The sequence below is a fragment of the Canis lupus genome, chromosome 5 (genome assembly GCF_048164855.1).
Source record: "Canis lupus baileyi chromosome 5, mCanLup2.hap1, whole genome shotgun sequence".
NCBI lineage: Eukaryota > Metazoa > Chordata > Mammalia > Carnivora > Canidae > Canis > Canis lupus.
In genome coordinates, this window is record NC_132842.1 from 60,918,391 (window position 1) to 60,937,197 (window position 18,807).

The 18,807-nt window shown below is 42.3% G+C and overlaps 1 long non-coding RNA gene across 1 annotated transcript in view; it reads left to right on the top strand.

Moving 5' to 3' along the window:
- LOC140633010 (uncharacterized) overlaps positions 1 to 18,807 on the top strand; it is a 35,340-nt gene extending 16,533 nt beyond the window's left edge. Inside the window, exons 2-3 of the long non-coding RNA XR_012030638.1 lie at positions 18,013 to 18,142; positions 18,699 to 18,807. This is a non-coding gene — a long non-coding RNA (uncharacterized lncRNA). The remainder of the gene's footprint in view (positions 1 to 18,012; positions 18,143 to 18,698) is intronic.

The following is an 18,807-nucleotide window of genomic DNA, read 5'->3' on the forward strand; positions in this document are numbered from 1 at the left end:
GACCTTTTGTCAGAATTGTGAAAGAAGCAGAGTTAGTTTTTATAGCTTCCTCCTTCTTCCATCTTTCCTCTTTCATTTCCCCTCTCCCTTCACTACTTCTTTATTGACCCAGACTCTTCTTGTCCAAAAATGAAAAACTCAACCCCCTCATCTGAGAGCCTTGAGCTTCACCACCCCTTATGCTCCTCCAAGGTATTTGTGTTGTAAAGAAGAGATCACTAATAGTGACAGACAATTCAGGTAACAGATGGAGATGGGAATTTGGATGATAGTCTTCATGTTTTTATATAAACCCAGGGGCATAGGGTCGTAACTGGCAGGGACCACACTTTTGCATTCTCTGAGTCCCTTTTGAACTGAGCTGGACCAAGGACTCTGACAGCTGTGGATGCTGTCTCTGACAACCCTACATCATTGTGAATATCTTATTGGGAAGGTTCAAATAGACAATGATTTCACAGGATGTTGGTCAGAAGAAACCATAGTGATCTCTTCTTTCATTTGCTTCATGTCTTCTATGGGCAGGTCCTTAAGAGGTCCATCCTAATGGTCAGTGAAGAAGTTATACCATCTCTTTATGCCTGAGGGTGGAGGACAGCCCTCCTGGGGGCTTGGCCAAACCGGATAGAAAGCAGCATGTAAGAAAATTTCTACCATCCATTTCATGACTCATAGATCATAGCCTCCCCAAATGTCCAGTCACTGTTAGAAAGTGGATGTTCATGTTTCTCATTCCCTACCACTGGCTGTCCTGACTTGCCAGGTGGCATAGTTTCTGTTTCATTCTAAAGGGAGCAGAGGATGTGGAAAATCTTTGGTGGCTTTTGGCAGGCAAAGGATCAAAGCAGTGTTTAGCAGCCAAAGGCACAATCAAAAAGGCCAAGATCAAAGGGGAAGGGCCTCATTTGAGAGTGAACTCTTCTGTTCCTCATTACAGTCCTTGCCAAGGCTTCTATCATTCCCTGTTGAAAGGAACAAGGATGAGGAGTTTCGGCTGCGGCCGGCTGCTGAAGCCACGTGCTGACAGAAAATCCTGGAACAGCTGCTATTTAACTGTAAACCTTAAAATTAAAATAAAATCCACTGATTTATAAGAGGGAAAAAGGGTCAGCACTAGCAGGGTCAGAAAAAACATTTTCAAGAGCCCTTGGGTTGGCTTACATCCTAGGTATAAAATGGAAGGTGGAAGTGTTTGCCATGGAAACCTTCAGAGGGAAGATGAGGCAACCCAAGTCTTAGTAGGTGGTTTCGGTCCTTGTTTCAGATGCCCAGTGCACCAGGGGGAAATAATTGAGGCCTTGATAAATAGGAAATCTGGAGAGGCTATACCTGAGGGTCAATGCATTTCGTAAGGGGAAGTCTTCCTCCTTCGTCACTGAGGATAGGGAATCTGTGTCCCAAACTTTATGGTGGGTAGTTTAGGGTATATTTTGTGTTTGTAGGGTTTTATTTTGACTTTATATTGTAGCTGTTTTTTTTTTTTATAGCAAACCAAAAATGTTGAACAGGATGCCTACCAGTATTTACTTGCTGACTTTATTTCTCTTCTGTCTGAGAAAGAACCCTAGCTTGGGTAGGGGTGATGCAAGCTGCTCTTCCCCTAACTCAGGCAAACCCCTCACCTCTCTGTGCCTCAGTTTCCCCATCATACCATGAGGACATGAGATGAGATGAGTGCTCCCTAGATGCACTTTTTAGAAAAGTCAACAAAACTTGGGCAAGGCATTGGGTGGATGGGGGCTTAAGTGTCCTAGTATCACAACAAGCATGTGCAGGTTAAATTCAAGTTGGCATGGAAGCTGCCATACAACTCCCCTGGCTTTTGGCTGTTTCACTCTTACTCCTCACCCCAAATCTGCTTCCCTCGGACCATCTCCAAGATTCTTTCCAGCTCTGACAAGCAGAGCTCTGCTGGAGGCTACTGTGGCATCACAATCGCATTTTTCCTGGAGGACACGTTCTCTTGCACTCCTATAGGCCTCTGCAAAGGCTTTATTATGGGATGGCACTGGGCTCATTCTTTCCAAGTGAAAGACTCCCTGTCCATCTGAAGCAAAGCTTATTATTCCTTGAGAGGAAAAGCCTTGTCATTCTCAATGTGCTTCTCGTCCGCCTTTTCTCTCTTCATCAACGTGAGCGGGTATTAATCTCACTTAATTCCCTGCAGCTGGCCTCACTTTGCTTGGCTGTTTGGGGATAAGGTTCTTTTTGTTCCCCTTTTCTTTCTTCTTAGGCAAACAGATTTTCTTTTGAGTTCTGGATGAATGTCTTTCCAAGTTTTTGGTGGGAAGCAGCCCTCTCAGAAACAATTTCTCCTGGGGCAGAGCATTAGAGCAGCACATAGGGAAGAAGCCATTTTCTGCGGTTGTCCTGCAGTGGGGGGGTCAGGTTCCTGTGCTGACAGGTAGGGTTAACAGAGGCTAAGGGAGCCCATGGTCAGATCTGGATCCATGTTCATTACTAGGTGTGACCTTGAGAAATCCCCTTATCCCCTCTGAGCCACATTCAGACTATCTTCAACAACAGGAGATTTGGATTTGATATGGTTTATAATGTTTAAGACTACTTTAGAAACCTCTTTTGAATTGAAAGCTATAGAAACTCAATATGAATCATGTAAAACCACTGCTTTTGTAGGTCAAAAATGTCAAGTGTATCATATGGCTTATCCCAGAGTTTACTATTTTTTTTTTTTAAGAGGAGGAAGAGGTGTAGAGTGAGAGAATCTTAAGCAGGCTCCACACCTAGCATGGAGCTTGATGCAGTGCTTGACTTCACAACCCTGCGATGACCTGAACCAAAATCAAGAGTTGAATGCTTAACTGACTAAGCCACCCAGGCACTCCTATCCCAGCATTTCTTAACCTTGGCACTCTTGACCTTGGGGGTGGATAATTATGGGAGGTTGTCTTGAATAGAGTGGTCAGTAGCATTCTTGGCCCTTGCTCACTGGATGCCAGTAGCACTCCTCAGGTTTTGACAATCAAAAATGTCTTTAGACATTTCCAAATGTTTCCTGGAAGGGGGCAAAATTGCTCCTGATTGAGACCCAATGTTTTAATCTAACAAAATAATTAAGAGGTGAGAGTCTCCTTTGAAGGCAAGTGAGAAGGAGTGTTACCCAGATACATTCTCTGTAGCTCCAGAGGCTCTTCTGACACACCACTGTTTTAGGAGACAAAGTTTAAAAACTGTTAGAGTCCAGAGTATCTCTCAGCTCAAAACTCCCAGATGAATCCAGGATCCTCTTTCTAGGTCAGATTTTTCATTGGAAAGGCAGAGGATTGGGCTCTGAAGGAATAGCCAGCAGCATCCTTGGTGCACTCAGCTTCCATTTTGGAAGGATGTGTAACAGTACAAGTTGCTTTTCTTAAGAATCTTCATTTGAACACCTTCTCCAGGAAGCCTTCCATCATAACAACAATGAGAGAACATGCTCTTGACTCTTGTTATGTGTTCTGGAAAGGACCTATCTATTCTCTTCCACCAAACAGAGTTGCCCTTCCCTTCTGCAGACTCAGGGATGGAGACTCTTTGAGATGTTGGCATTAGGACCTAGGGCAGGTACTTGAGCATGAGGAAGTCCAGAAAGGCAGGCCAGGCACTTGATGTGCTTGCTCAGGCTTGGGGCTTGGCAGGAAACAAATCTATGGTGTATTTGGATCCATGCTGAGTCATATGCCGTGCCTCTAAAGCCCTTACAACAGGACCTTCATCTCAGCCTCTACTTCGTTCTATCACACCAGCTGGGGGACCTTGGATGAACCTCTGCTTCCTCATCTGCAAAATGCAGCCATCAAGACTTCTTTTACATGATGATTGAGAAGAATAAATTTAGATTACCTATTTAAATACCTACACAGTGCCAGGCACACATCGCTTCAGGAAACAATCGTGAGTGTGTGATTCCTGTGAAGATTTTGATGCTGGCATCAGTCTCCCTGGTCAGGCTGTCATCCCAAGAAGCCCCCAGCCTCTCTCATGGTGACAGAGAACTGGCCAGACTGGGGCAGATATTCCTGGGTTCTAAGTGCATCCCCAGGGATATACCTTTTATGAGGACAAACCCTTTCTTCCATAACAGGAAATGAATCTTCAAAGCACTTCTGCTCATTAGACTTCAATTGCCTGGTTTAGTGACACAACCTTGCAGGGTCATACATCCATCCCTTCTGCAGGTATTTACTGAGGGTTTATGAGGTGGCATGATACTTTTATTTGGAGCCTCCCTTCTTTACTCTTAAGGGTTATTTGCTTTTATTTTACTTTATGTCTTTCCCCAAATAAAAATCACCATTTTTTTCTGATTATAAAAATAGTACATGCTCATAATAAATATAGTTTCAAACAATACAGAAAAGTATGAGAACAGTAAAAATGACTCAAACTTTTGTCTCAGAGATCTTCCCACTCTTGACATCTTGTGGCCTGCCTTTCAGAGTTTCTGGATGCACCTACACATGATTTCACATGCATGCACTCAAGGAATATTCACTGCTTTTACCTTTTTATTTAAGTATAATGTGTAACATGCATATAGAAAAGTGCACAAATCCTTAGTGTACGAATCAAATCTTTACAAATCTTTGCTCACAAAAAAAAAAAAAAAAAAATCTTTGCTCATGCAGACACACCACACAGATCAAAATACAGAGCATTTCCCAGAACCCCAGAACACCACTTGTAGAGATTACCCATCACACCAGTATTCTGACTTTGTCGTCATACATTATACTGACTATTTTTGAACTTTATTATGGGACTTATGCAGTTAATATATCCTTTTGTGCCTGGCTTTTAAAAAATATTTTATTTATTTATTTAGAGAGAGCATGTGTGCACAAGTGGGAGAGGAACAAAGGGAGAGGGAGAGAGAGAATCTCAAGCAGACTCTGCTCTGAGCACAGAGCCCTACATGAGGCTCGATTCCACAACCCTGAGATCATGACCTGAGCCAAAATCAAGAGTCTGACATTTAACCAACTGAGCTACCCAGACACCCCTGTGTCTGGCTTTTTTAGTTTGACATTGGGAGAGTCATTCATTTTAGGGCCTATAGTGCTTCATTCTTTTTCATTGCTGTATAACATTTATTTATCCTACTAATACATTTATTTTATGAATGCTGAGCATTTGAGTTGGTCCCAGTTTTTGACTATTAATAACGAATGCTCCTATGCATGGTAAATTAGTTTTCTAAACCCTGATGGTAAAGACAACTTGGCATCTATCTATAAGTACCTCTTAAGCAAAAAGGAAACATGGAAATATCTGCCCCATGTAGGATCTTGGTTTCCCTATTATACATTTAGAGGCTTGGAAGAGATGCTCTGTCAAGCTTCTTCCAACAGGAACGTGAGGGGGTTTGGGGAATGCATCTTCACATCCAGACACATCCTTGATCCTTCTCTACTTGAAGGTAGATGTACTAGTTAGGATTCTCCAGAAGAACAGAACCAATAGTGTATATATAGAGAGAGATATATATATAAGAGGAGGATGATTATAGGTTATGGAGGCCTAGAAGGCCATGATCTGCTGTCTGCAAGCTGGAAAACTAGGAAAGTCTGTGGTGTAATTCAATATAGGTCCACAGGCCTCAGAACTAGGGCAGCCGGTGGTTTCAGTCCCAATCTGAGTCCAAAGGCTGGGAGGGCAGGAGAAGATACATGCCTCAGCTCCAGCAAAAAGCAAATTTGCCCTGCCTCCACTTTTTTGTTCTATTCAGGCCCTCAACAGATTGGATGATGCCCACCCACGCTGGTGAGGGCAATCTTTTTACACAGTCTACTAATTAAAATGCTAATCTCTTTCAGAAACACCCTCACAGACACACTCAGAAATAATGTCTTACTAGCTATCTGGGCATCCTCTCATCCCTTCAAATTGACACATAAAATTAACCATCACAGCAGGCTCACTCCAGGACCCATCCCTTCCATTTGGGTATTGACCCACATCTCCTGAGTAAAACAAAGCAAACCTTCATCTTGGCCCCCTTCTAACCTGGGTCACTTAGAGGGTCCCAGGATCATTTCTTCCCCTTCCAGAAAACCCCTCTCCCTCCGCTCCCAGCCCTGGAGGTGTTTTAGCCTTTTGGTCAGACCAATGAATAGATCATGACCTCTAACCCCCTCCTCCCCACTGCTTCTTGGCTCTTCCCTCCCATACCTCCAGACAAAGTAGTTTGTTTCCCATTGAGGACAGCAGGGAATGGCCCCCAGCGGTTAGATACTCTTGGCATGGGCCTAGACTGGTGGAACACTTAGCAGTCCTGAGAAGAGCAGAATGAGGGCTCTTGGCACACACATGAGCAGGTGAGGCCCGGAGAGGTGGAGGCTAGTGTAGGCATGTGGGAATGATCCCAACTAACGAAATCTCCCCTTGTAAATTCATTTCCTGGGATGATCACCGGTCCCCAGGCAGGCAGATCAGGAGTTAAAAAACAGACTTCTCTAATAGTTTTACTTTCAAATGCTGACTCTGCCATTCAGGCATCCAGGACCTTGGATAAGATAATAACTTTTTGAAACTGCAGTTTTGTTGCATTTAAAATGAGGATAAACCCTATCTCCCAGAGTTGTCATGAGGATGAAATGAGACAGTGCATGTCACCCTTTTGGTACACAGTGTTTGCACATTGTCAGGTCAGCACCCTGGGGCAGGAAAGTGAGAATCCTCTACCTTCCATGCAGAAAAGAGTGGTCAGGAGTCAGGATCCGTGGTCCTGGTGTGAGCCCGGCCCCCTCTAACTCTTGGCATCCCCATCGCTTTGATGAGCAGGCTGGCTTTGGTCATCTCTGGACCCCTCCTACTTGTAATTCTCTTGGCATCTGTGCAGCCATGATTGCTGCTTCCAAAGACAAATTTTCAGTGTAGGGGAGTAGATAAAACAGACTTAGAAGTTGGGGAATGAATTAAATACTTAGTTCCCCTAATCTTTAATTCTCTCATCTATAAAATGGAATAGTAATAATACCCCTTTATACAGCCATAGGAAGAATAAACAAAGTAACGTATGTAAAGCACTTAGCACAGTGGAAGTCATGATAATAATAATGGAACAGTAAATATTACATAATAATTATGTCATATCAATATTACCCATAATTAACTTAAGTATTTCCTCCAATTGCAAGGAAGGAGTTGAACTTTTATTTTATTTTTTTACTTGAATATTTATTTATTTATTTAAATTTATTTTTTATTGGTGTTCAATTTACCAACATACAGAATAACGCCCAGTGCCCGTCACCCATTCACTCCCACCCCCCGCCCTCCTCCCCTTCTACCACCCCTAGTTTGTTTCCCAGAGTTAGCAGTCTTTACGTTCTGTCTCCCTTTCTGATATTTCCCACACATTTCTTCTCCCTTCCCTTATATTCCCTTTCACTATTATTTATATTCCCCAAATGAATGAGAACATATAATGTTTGTCCTTCTCCGACTGACTTACTTCACTCAGCATAATACCCTCCAGTTCCATCCACGGGAGTTGAACTTTTAAAGCTTGACTCCCAAGACAATCATAGGGAGCAAAGGGGTGTGTGATAATGTAACTTCCCCAAACTTAGAATAAAAGTATAATATTCTTGATTGTTAATAATGCTAAGTTAGGATGCAGACCTCTCACTCCATGTGGTGGGAAAGCTTAACTTAACTTTTTTCTGGGTTCCCTAATGCCCTCCCCAGTTCTGGAGATTGGGTCGTAATCCCTGGATGTCAGTGCCGTGGCATGGGCTAGGGGCAAGAGATTTGGAGGGCCACCAATTTCTCAATAATTGGTCCATATAGGGTCCCACATCTATCATCCAGTGGTAGTACAGGCTCAGAAGATCCATGCCCTTTGTGGGTTACAATTAGGGAGGAGGACTTGGCCATCTGTATGATGGTTTATACGGTCTTGTGCTTAGGTACATGTTACCATTCTGACTTGGGATGCAGGACTCACCCCCTCTCCAGCCAGGAGCATGATGCAGATCCCCTCTGTTCTGGACTCATGGGTTGCTCCTCTCCGCTCTCCTCCACTCTTCTCTGCCTCCCCTGGAACATGGCCTTCGAGAAACAATAGTGTGGAACTGAAATGTTTGCCAGGCGTCTATTCTTTTTCTGCCTTGCTACATGCTTTCTATCTTATCAGCAGCAGCTAAGAGCACACTAAAGATACAACGTTCTGTCTTAAGAATTTTAGGTTTTTTTTTTTTTTTTTAGGCAGCATCTAACATCTACATACCAACTTATGTCTCAGTTATACATTGCTGTGCAACAAACCATCCCAGTACATAGTGGCTTAAAAAATAACCATCTATTCAGCTCAAGTTTCTGTGGGTCAGCAATTTGGGCTGGGCTTACTCAGGCAGTTCTGTTGGCTTTAGCTAGAATCACTTATACATCTGTGGTCTGCTGCCATTCAGCTAGGAAACCCTGCCTGTATGGGTTGGATGGCTGTCAGCTGGAGCAGTGGGGGCACTGGGTCTGACTCCCTGATTCCCATCATACAGCAGGCTAGCCAGACTGGTTCACACATGGTAATCGCAGGCTTCAAAGGGCACCAAGAGAAGCCAAGCCCGTTGTACAAGGACATTACAATTCTTTGCATGCATTTGCTGTTGTTTCATTGCCCAAAGCAAGTCACATGACCAAGGTCAGCGTCAGTGTAGAAGAGTCAATACCAAGGATATAGATGTAGTTAGGTTTGGACAAATTTGAGCCTTTCCTGAAACAATTTTCCAGAACTCATTCTGGCTCCTTTCCCCCTCCTGATAGGGGTTGAAATACTCTTTTTTTCCTTGATATAGCCCTGGATTAGATATTACAGTTTTAAGTTCAAGGAGAGAGGATAGGGTATGAACTGCCCCGAGGGCCGTGGGAAGGACGGGGCTAGGAGCAGAGAGCTCCCTGATGAAGAGACCTGAAGCCATTGATCAACAGCCAGGAATGCAAGGGTGAAAAATGAAATAAGTGGCTATCTGCCGGGTTGCTTCAAATTAATCATCTTTTAGCCCTTTTGGTGGGTGTATCATGGTACTCACTGTGTTGTTACCCACATTACCCTGATGGCTAATGATATGGAACACCCTTTCATGTGCTTCTTTACTACTTGGTTCTTTTATAAAATGCCTGCTCAAATCTTTTGCTCGTTTTTAAATAATTGAAGCATGATTAACATATCTATTACTATTAACTATTAACATAGTTTCAGGTGCACAACATAATGATTCAGTTTGTACACACTGTGAAGTGATCACCATGGTAAGTTGAGATACCATCCATCACCACCCATAGTTACAAAATTTTTTTCTTGTGATGAGAATTTTTAAGATTTACCCTATTGGTATCTTTCAGATATGCAATATGTATGGTTAACTACGGCACCGTGCTGTACATTACATCCCTGGGACTTATTTATTTTATAACTGGAAATTTGTGCCTTTTGACCTGCTTCATCCATTTTGTCCACCCCCCAACTCTTTTTTGCCAATTCTTAATTAAGTTATTTTTCTTTTTATTGTTGAGGTATGGGAATTCTTACTTATTCCAGATATGATTCCTTTGTCAGATGTATGTATTGTGAATGTTTTCATTCAGTCTGTGTCTTGTCTTTTTGTGTTCTTAATGGTGACTCTCAACAAGTAGACATTTTAAATTTTAATGAAGTCCAATTTATTTTTTTCTTTTCTGATTAGTGCCTTTTGTATCCTCTCAGAAATCTTTGCCTATTCTAATATTATAAAAATGTTTTATGTTTTCACATCTAGGTTTTGATATGTCCTAAATTAATTTCTGTGTATGATGAGGTAGGGGTCAAGTTACTTTTATAGTAAGTCTTGATGTCTGGTAGTCCTCCAGAATTTTTTCAAGGTTTTACATTTTAGAATCAGCTTTTTCAATTTATTTTAAAAAAAAAGGCCTACTGGAGTTTTTGTTTGGGTTGAATTTACTCTATAGATCAATTCGGGTTGAAATGATGTCTTGATAATACTGACTGTCCTTGGATCCATGAGCATGGTTTATCTCCTCATTTATTTATGTATTCCTCTTAGCAGTGTTTTGTAGTTTTAAGTCAGAGGTCTTTTAGATCTCCTGTTAAGTATATCACTTAGTATGTAATATTTTTATGCTATTATAATTTTATTTTCTAATTTTCTGATAGTAGAAAAGATTGATTTTTCATATTGAAAAGAAATATGTTCTCACAGACTTGATAGACTGATTGTTCTGTAGCTATGGTAACAAGTAGCCACTAGAACTAGCTTTAAACTTATTCAATTGATCAATGACAACTTGCTTCAGTGAACATGCTTTTCCAAACTACAAATCATCATTATCTGCTCGCTTTTGAAAATCAGCCACCAGGGACAAATTGAGTTCAATAAACACACTTCTGAGGGGCGACTGGTCAATAGCAGTCTCACCTGAGTGAGCATGCTTCCACAGATGATGTCAATCCACTTATGATATCTAAAAGTCCACCAGTCTCTGAACTCCACTGTCTAATTTACCTTATTATGTGAAAGAGTGCTGCTTGATTTCCAAGTGTTTGGAATTTTTCTAATTATCAACTTCTGCATTGTGCATTATCAGGGAATATACTTATTTTAATTATTTTAATACTTTAAAATTTATTAAAACTTGCTTTAGGGCCCAAAATATGGTCTCTGTTAGTAAATATTCTATGTGCATCTGAAAAGAATGTGTAATTTTCAGTTGTTAGTCTAGCATATATCAATAGGATCAAATTGATTATTAATATTGTTTAAGTTTCTATCTTTATTGATTTTTTTCTGCTTATTCAATTAGCTAAATGGAGATACCTGTATTAAAACTTCTTTTTTTATATATTTGTTTTTATTGAAGTTTGATTTGCCAACATATAGTATAACACCCAGTGCTCATTCCATCAAGTGCCCTCCTCAGTGCCCTTCACCCAGTTACCACATCCCCCCACCCACCTCCCCTTCTGCAACCCTTTGTTAGTGAAAGGGATCATAAGGGAAAGGAGGGGGACTGAGTGGGAAAAATTAGAGAGGGAGACAAACCATGAGAGACTTTTAACTCTGGGAAAAGAACAAAGATGTATTAAAATGTCTAACCATGATTGTAACGTTTTCCATTTCTTCTTATAGTTCGATATTTTTTTATGTGTCTTGAGGATCGTTGTTAGACATATCACAATTAGTACTATTTTATCTTTCTGATCACTGTATTTTCTTTTTGTTACTAAAAAATGCTCCTGTTTGTCTCTGATAATATTTCTTATCTTGAAATCTACTATACTGAACTCATTGACAATCTCTGTCTTAACTTGTAGCATTCAATCTATTTTTATTAAATGTGTTTACTAAAACAGGTAGGCTGAAGTTTATCATCTGGCTATTAGTTTTGTATTTCTTTCCGACAGTTCTTTTGTAGTTTGTTTTATTTTGTTTTTAGAGAAGGCGAGGGGGGAGAGCCAGAGGTAGAAGGAGAGAATCTGAAGTGGGCTCCATGCCCAGCGCAGGGTCCAACATGGGGCATGACACAGGGCTCAATCTCACAACCCTGATATCAAGACCCAGGCCAAAATCAAAAGTTGGACACTCAGCCAACTGAGGCACTTAGGCGCTCCTCTTTTGTACTCTTTATGGTCTCTTCTTTCTTATTTTCTTTTAGATTAATTGAAAATTTCCCATGATTCTCTTTTTTGGTCTCTGCTATTGCATTTTTTGGCTTCGTAGTATAGGGAACTAAATATGATAGAATCCCCTTTACCTGCTCCTCCCATGTCATAGATTTTACTTCCGTGTATCTTAGAGCCCTATGGTACATTTGAATTATATTTGATTTATCATGTCATTTTAGCCTGAAAAACATACCATAAGGTTGAAAGTAATGTTTCCACTTTAATTACTGACCTTAGTATTTTGAACCTTTTCTCTTTTTGTTTTGTTCAATCTGGAAAAAAGTTTAGTTTTGTTTTCTTTTTTGTTAATCTTTTCAAGAACCAGCTTTTGTTTTCATTGATTCTCTTGTTTTTCTATTCTCTGCTTTATCTACATTCTGACATTTCTTGCTTCCTTGCTTCCACTTACTTTAGAATGAGTCTGCTCTTCTTTATTGAGTCCCTTAAAGTGGAAGTTTAGATTATTTATTTGAGATCTTTCTTCTTTTTTAATGCATTTATAGCACTGTTCTCATAGCACCAAATCAGTTGTGCTATGTTGTATCTTGATTTCATTCATCTCAGAGTAATTTTTTTTAAGTCAAGAGTGTATACTTTCATAGAACATCTCAAAGTATTTTTTAATTCCTTCATGATTTCTTCTTTGACTTGTTGGTTGTCTAAGCGTCTTGTTTAAATTTCACATATTTGTGGATTTTCTGAATTTTCTATTGCCATTGATTTCTGCTTTCATTCCCCTGGGATAGGAGAGATGCTTTATATGATTTCAAGCTTTTAAAAATCTATTGAGACTTGTTTTGTGGTCCAACATATGGTATGCCTTGGAGAATATCCCTTGTGCACTGGAGAAGAATGTATCTTTTGCTGTTATTGGACGCAGCATGCTGCACATGTCTGTTAGGTCTAGTTGGTGTTGGGTTACAAGCTGCCTCCTGTACTCAGAAGGCAAGGGAAGACGGAAGAAAGAGGCAGGCTACTCCATATTGGGGGGTGGCAGGTTTAGTAAACAAGGGAACTTACTTACTTGTAAGGCTTGTGTTGGGCAGCCACAAAATGAGTAGGTCTCAGCAACCCTTCACCAGAATCTTGCAAATTTATATGTATATGCCATCCGGATGGTCTCCACAACACCTCATTCCCTCTGGGCTCCATCCTTTAAAATGGCTCCCACTGTGGGACTGGTGGGGAGAATGTACATTTCAAAGTCGGGGGAGAAAGCGAGGAGCCTCTTGTTTGTCCAGGTCCAGTTCCTGGGTCATCTGGTGGTCACATCTTCTCAATGACCTCCACTAATGTTCCACCCCTTGTGACAGGCTCTCACACTCTTACACACAAACCTCTTCCTCGGTGTGCCCTAGGCGGTCATCAAGGGGTTTCACTAGCATGGAAGCTATTCGTTTGGTGGCTCTCTGGCTGCACTGGAGGCAGATACTACAGCAGCAATAGAAGTACATGCAAGAGAAAACACAGATCAAGATAATTTCCAACATAAATATCAATTTTTTCCTCTAACAGCCCATGATCCAGCCAAACCACTGATTTATTAAGTCCTCTAGACTGGAGGTTGATTGCTCAGGGCATTCACTTGTGTCCTCACATAATTTAATAAAGATGATACATTAGCAGACTCATCAGGTATGAACGGATAACATTTTATTTGGATAATAGCACAGGTGTCTCCTTGGGAGGCAGTAATAATATCCAAGGCCATCCTATCTTACAGAATAGCTTTTATTTTTCTTTTTTTAAAGATTTATTTATTTATATATTTTTAGAAAGAATGTGTGCACATGAGTTGGGGAAGGGGCAGAGGGAGAGGGAGAGAGAAACTCAAGCAGATTCCCCACTGAGCACAGAGCCTGAGGCAGGGCTTGATCTCTTGACCCTAAGGTCACAACCTGAGCCGAAATCAAGAGTCAGATGCTCAACTGACTGATCCATCCAGATACCGCAAGGCAATTTTTCTTATGAGAGACATTTCAGTGTTGGGTAAGGAAATGTTTGGCTGGCTATCATTTAGGATTTGTTGGATGAATTTAGTAGGGACATTTATGTATGTTATAATGTCTTTTAGACCAATGGAGAAAACAAAGATGGTGGCCAAATGATCATACCAGTGGAAAACAGAACTTGCTCACTTTACCTGGATGCCCGTACCATACATGTTGGCTAGTGGGGGCAGCACTGTCAGGCATGAGGAGATGGACTCGGGGCAGAATAGGCCAGATCAGGACTCCCTCCCCTCTCAGTAGTGTGTGTTCTGCTACAGGCCTAGTGCTTTCAACAGGTCTGGTTTGCATCAGGAGAATAGGATCCCAGTGGAGATGGAGTAGTTGCCCCTCACCCAGGAGTTTGAAGTAACTAGCCCATCCTAGTGGGATGTCCCATTGTAAGTTCTAGTAGATGACACCTTTCTCAGGCATGAAGGGGCTTGATGTTCTCAGCAGCATAGCACATTGATTCTTGGTGAAAGCCAGGGCAATGGCTATTCCCTGTCACTGTTGGGCATCTGAGCATGAGTCCCCAGTCTGGTATATGGGGCAACAGGACCTACTGGTTGATTATTTAAATGTATTAAAGCCACATTAGTCCATCTGACAAATGTGGTTTACCTGTTAGTAATTTCATTTACTGCTTTAAATTTCCATTCTTTCATTCTATCAACCCTGCTACTTGCAGGCTATAGAAGGGATTAAACCTCCATTCAATGTCATATTCTTTTCCCGAGTGTTTATATATCGTGACTTTTTAAATGTGACCCCTCAATCACTGTCTAGTTGATAAGGATATTTGTACATGATATTCAGCTGGCCCAAGTACCAGGTGACATGAAAGGCTGCCAGGTCTGAGTGGGGTCTGGAGAGGAAGTGGCACTGTGGAGCACTCATCCCTGCTGTCTGAGTGATAGGATCTGGCAGGCCCTATGATATTGGAAATGTCAGAGATGGGAAAAGATGCAGTGTGGAGTTTATGGCAAACTCCAGTGGGAGAATCATGATATAGGTCCCTGGAATTCTGGAGTAAGTCCTTGCTAACTGCAGCAGAAAATGGAGAATTACATGCCCTTTGAGAAGCATCTCCTAGAGTGTTAGTGGGTCCTTGTTGAGAAGAAATGCTAAACAATGGGCACCAAATGAGCATGCATCTGGAATTTCCCGTGATTAGACAGGTCCTAGCTACAAAGTCCTTTAGGGAAGGTTTGAGGGAATGATTATTATATATATATTATATATATATATACACACACACACACATATATGCAAATATACATATATTTGTAGTGGCATTGCATAGTTCTTCTTTAAGAGGACCCAGTATCCTCTAATCAGTGGCCTCAATAAGTTTGAGAAGTGGTTTAGATCTGGAAACATCTGGTAAGTCATTGTGATTTTTCATTGTTTTGGCTGACATGAAACTTCTGCTCACCAGCTCTTGACTTTTTCTGGTTTTACAAGTGAAGCAATACTCAAGTTGGCTGCCTACCTATCTTACTTCTAGGAATAGCATGGTCTGTTAGTCACTGTCCTAGATTTCAGTGGGACAAGGTGCCCTGATTGCCACTCTGTCTTTGCTGCCCAAGGAGGGAGTTATTCCCACCTTATCTCTGGTTCTTAAGGAACACTACCTGGCTTCTGCTAGTCCAGATTCATTCACATTGGCTGAATCTGAACAAAGCCCATTTTCATGGTAGCATTGCCTACTGTCAACCCCAACTTACCAAGAATTGTCACCATTGGGCTTCTCAAAGATGCAGGTATCCTCTACACTGGTGCATTCCTCACTGCTCTAGTAAAGAGAGCCCATGGGTGCTCCTAGTAAACATCACTAGGTTTTGAGTTCCCTCATTCTAGGAAACAAAGTCACTCTAATAGACCCACTTCCTGAAACTTCTGATCCCTTTATCAGTACTCGGCCATGGCAATTCTAATATCTCCATCTCATTTACTGTAAGTTGTCATTGTGTTCAAGCTTCAAGGAACCATCCCTGCAGCATATTAGGACAGCTCAAGGCATTCTTTCAGGACAATAAATCCTGAATCATGGGAATGTACTCTTGTGTTAATAAATTCTCTCCTACCCAATCTTATCTTCTGCCCCACCCCTCAGGTCCACTGCCCTCAGGATTCACTCCCACACGTTTTTCTCAGTTGCTGCCAGGACATATTGGCCATGTTATTCAATTAATTCAGTGAGAAAGCCATTTCCTCCTGGAGAAGGAACTATATTTCCTTGCTCCAGCTATGCTGAAACCTGGCTCTCATGACTGACCAGGGGTATTGTATGAAATAGGGTGACCTCGATGAGGAAAACCATTTTCGTGAGAGATACACATCCCAAATCAAGTCTGCTCTCCTCTAGTAAGTAGAAGAGGGCAGCCCCTACTAGTTTGGAGAGTTTAGGAGAATCTGAGTTTCCATGGTTCTCAAATGCATCCATCCAAATGTCTCCATCCCATGTCTCTGGGTCCTAATCATCTTACCTAGGGGCTGACTTTAGCATAAAGAACTCTTCCACGGCTACACATTCAACCTCCTCTGGAGCTCTCTGACTCATTGTTAAATCTTGGGTCTCATCTCACTGTGGTTCAAGGAGATAAAGTTATCTTTAAAAGCTGCCAGGAAGCCTTCTAATTTTCACTCTGTGTTGATAGCTGATTGTCATTTTTTTTTTCAAGGTTTCCAAGGCAGTTAATGAACTCCAGCCAACACCATAGCCCTTATAGTTACCATCTATACCTTAGAGAGGCTGGGGTTAAGGCATATTTCACTGGTGCCCCTCCAGCTGGACCACATCCCAGCCCACCCCTGAGAATCTTTGCCATGTGATCCTGTCTGAATAGTGAGTGATCCAGTTATGGAATTCTGCTGGCAGTCTACTTTCTAGGTCTCCTTCTGGTGCTCACTCATTTAGATTGTTTCCCTGAGAGCAGGGCTTGGGGCAGGGAGAGGAGGGAGAAAAGACAAGATAGGTGGTATTACTGAGACTGCTACTGTAAGCAACAATTTTTTTAGAATCTTCTGCCTCCTGAGCAGCACATAGAATGCCTCCAGAAGCTGGAGCGTGTATCTCCCAGGTCTCATGCTCCCTTTCTTGAGGATTACTCCTGTGTTACTCTAATTCAATCTTGCTTAAACAAAGTCTCAGGGGATATTTGTGTTGGGGAGAAGGCCCTGGGTCAGACAACAGAAAGTCATGTGGCCTACCCATGCTTCAGGTGGTGTGCAGTCAGTGCAAGGTGAGGCTGAGCCTGCACAGAACTGTCCACTGCCACTGTGATGTAAAGCAGAAATGGGCTGAGATTCTGTGACCAGGAGACAAGCAACGTCAACATGGTCATTACCATCACCATCATTTGTGACTAAACCAGCCATCGAACTGGGATGGAACATTGTAAATAGTATAATAGAAACATCAACGGGATCCCTGGGTGGCGCAGCGGTTTGGCGCCTGCCTTTGGCCCAGGGCGCGGTCCTGGAGGCCCGGGATCGAATCCCACTTCGGGCTCCCAGTGCATGGAGCCTGCTTCTCCCTCTGCCTGTGTCTCTGGCTCTGTCTCTCCTTCTCTCTCTCAAGAATAAATAAATAAAATCTTAAAAAAAAAAGAAACATCAACAAAGTGCATAGGAGAAAAGGAGAAAATGATTCTAGCACCTGAGAATAAGTAGGTCTGCATGAAGGAGATGGTATTTCTGTGCAATCTTGAAAGACCAGTAGAGTTTTACCAGGTGAAGAAGTCAAGGCAAAACATTCCAGGAAAGGAAAATGTAATTAACAAAGACTGGATGTAGTTGGGGTGCAGTGATGGAGTGCAGTGATGGGAACACAGTGATGAGGGTGTAGTGATGTGGCTAGAGGGATGGGATATAATGACGGGAGTTCAGTAAGGGGCTTTAGGGATGGGGTGCAGTGATGGGAGCTCAGTTATAGGTGTGCGGCAATGGGGCTAGAAGGATGGGGTTTCAGTGATGGGAGCACAGTGATGGGGGTGCAGTGATGTGGGTGCACCAACGGAGTTCAGTGAGGCATCCATCTGGCAAGGCAGGATGGAGCAGGATGGGAAAAGATCTAAACATCCTGTTGAAGTGTTTGAGTTGAACAGCAGAGTGAGGTGGGTTTGAAGAAAGGTCATTGGAAGGAAGCTCTAGGGTGCCCAGCTCTGGACCCCTGTTGGGGTAGAGGGGCATTTCCTGGTTACCTGAACCCTTCCCCAGAGCATCCTCCCTTTGTTCTGTCCACCTGCAGGCCAGTCTCCACCCTGAGGCCAATGGCAGCAGGGTAGATAAGCCTATGTTCTAAGCCAAAGCCAAGCCTCAGATTGAGGTCCTCTCTCATTCTGATTTCTCCCTCAGGGTTTCAGCAGAGCAGTCTCAGAGAACAGAGAGAGCTCATCACAGAGACCTCATCTGTATCTTGGGGGCCCTCCAGGCCACTGGTCTGCACTACTGATGGGAACAGCAAGGTCCAAGGAGGTGATGTCAGGTGGTTCCTCAGCTTCCTAGAAGATTAGATGATCTTTAATGGCCCAAAAACTGCAGAAGTCAGCCCATGCTCCCTGACCTTCCTGTTGCTCCTCATTCCCGCTCCTTCTCCCAAAATGGCAAAGACTGCAGCTTGGAGGCAGAAGTCTGGGCTCAAGTCCCAGATGTGCTGGCTCCTCAGCTCTGTGGTATCTGACGATTCATCCTACCTTGCAGAGTGTCCTCCTCTGCAAAATAAAAATAATGGCATTAAATAAGGTAATGGCTGCAAAACGTTTAGTCCAGGCTGTGATACCTACAAAGCAGTCAGTGAATGAAAGCTAGTATCATTATTTCCTGCCATGTCAGTTTCCCAGAGTTGGGAGTCTGTCCATTAGGGGACACCTGAGATAAGCAGAAGTGGCACCTTGAAGAGCAAATACCAGATAAGCACTTAGAAGTCACACCCTCCACAGTTCTCTTTCAGGGCTCAGTTTGTAGAAAAGGTAGACCCAGTCTGGCCATAGTGTGTTTCTTATATGTATCTATAACACTTACTAATTTTTCTTTTTAACCAGGAGAGAACACTTCCCCCACCCTACTCCACTGCCATGGTTAATGGATGATATTTACATGGAGCTCCTCTGGTAAACTCAGCCCTATTCAATAATTTAAAGTCTCTTTAAG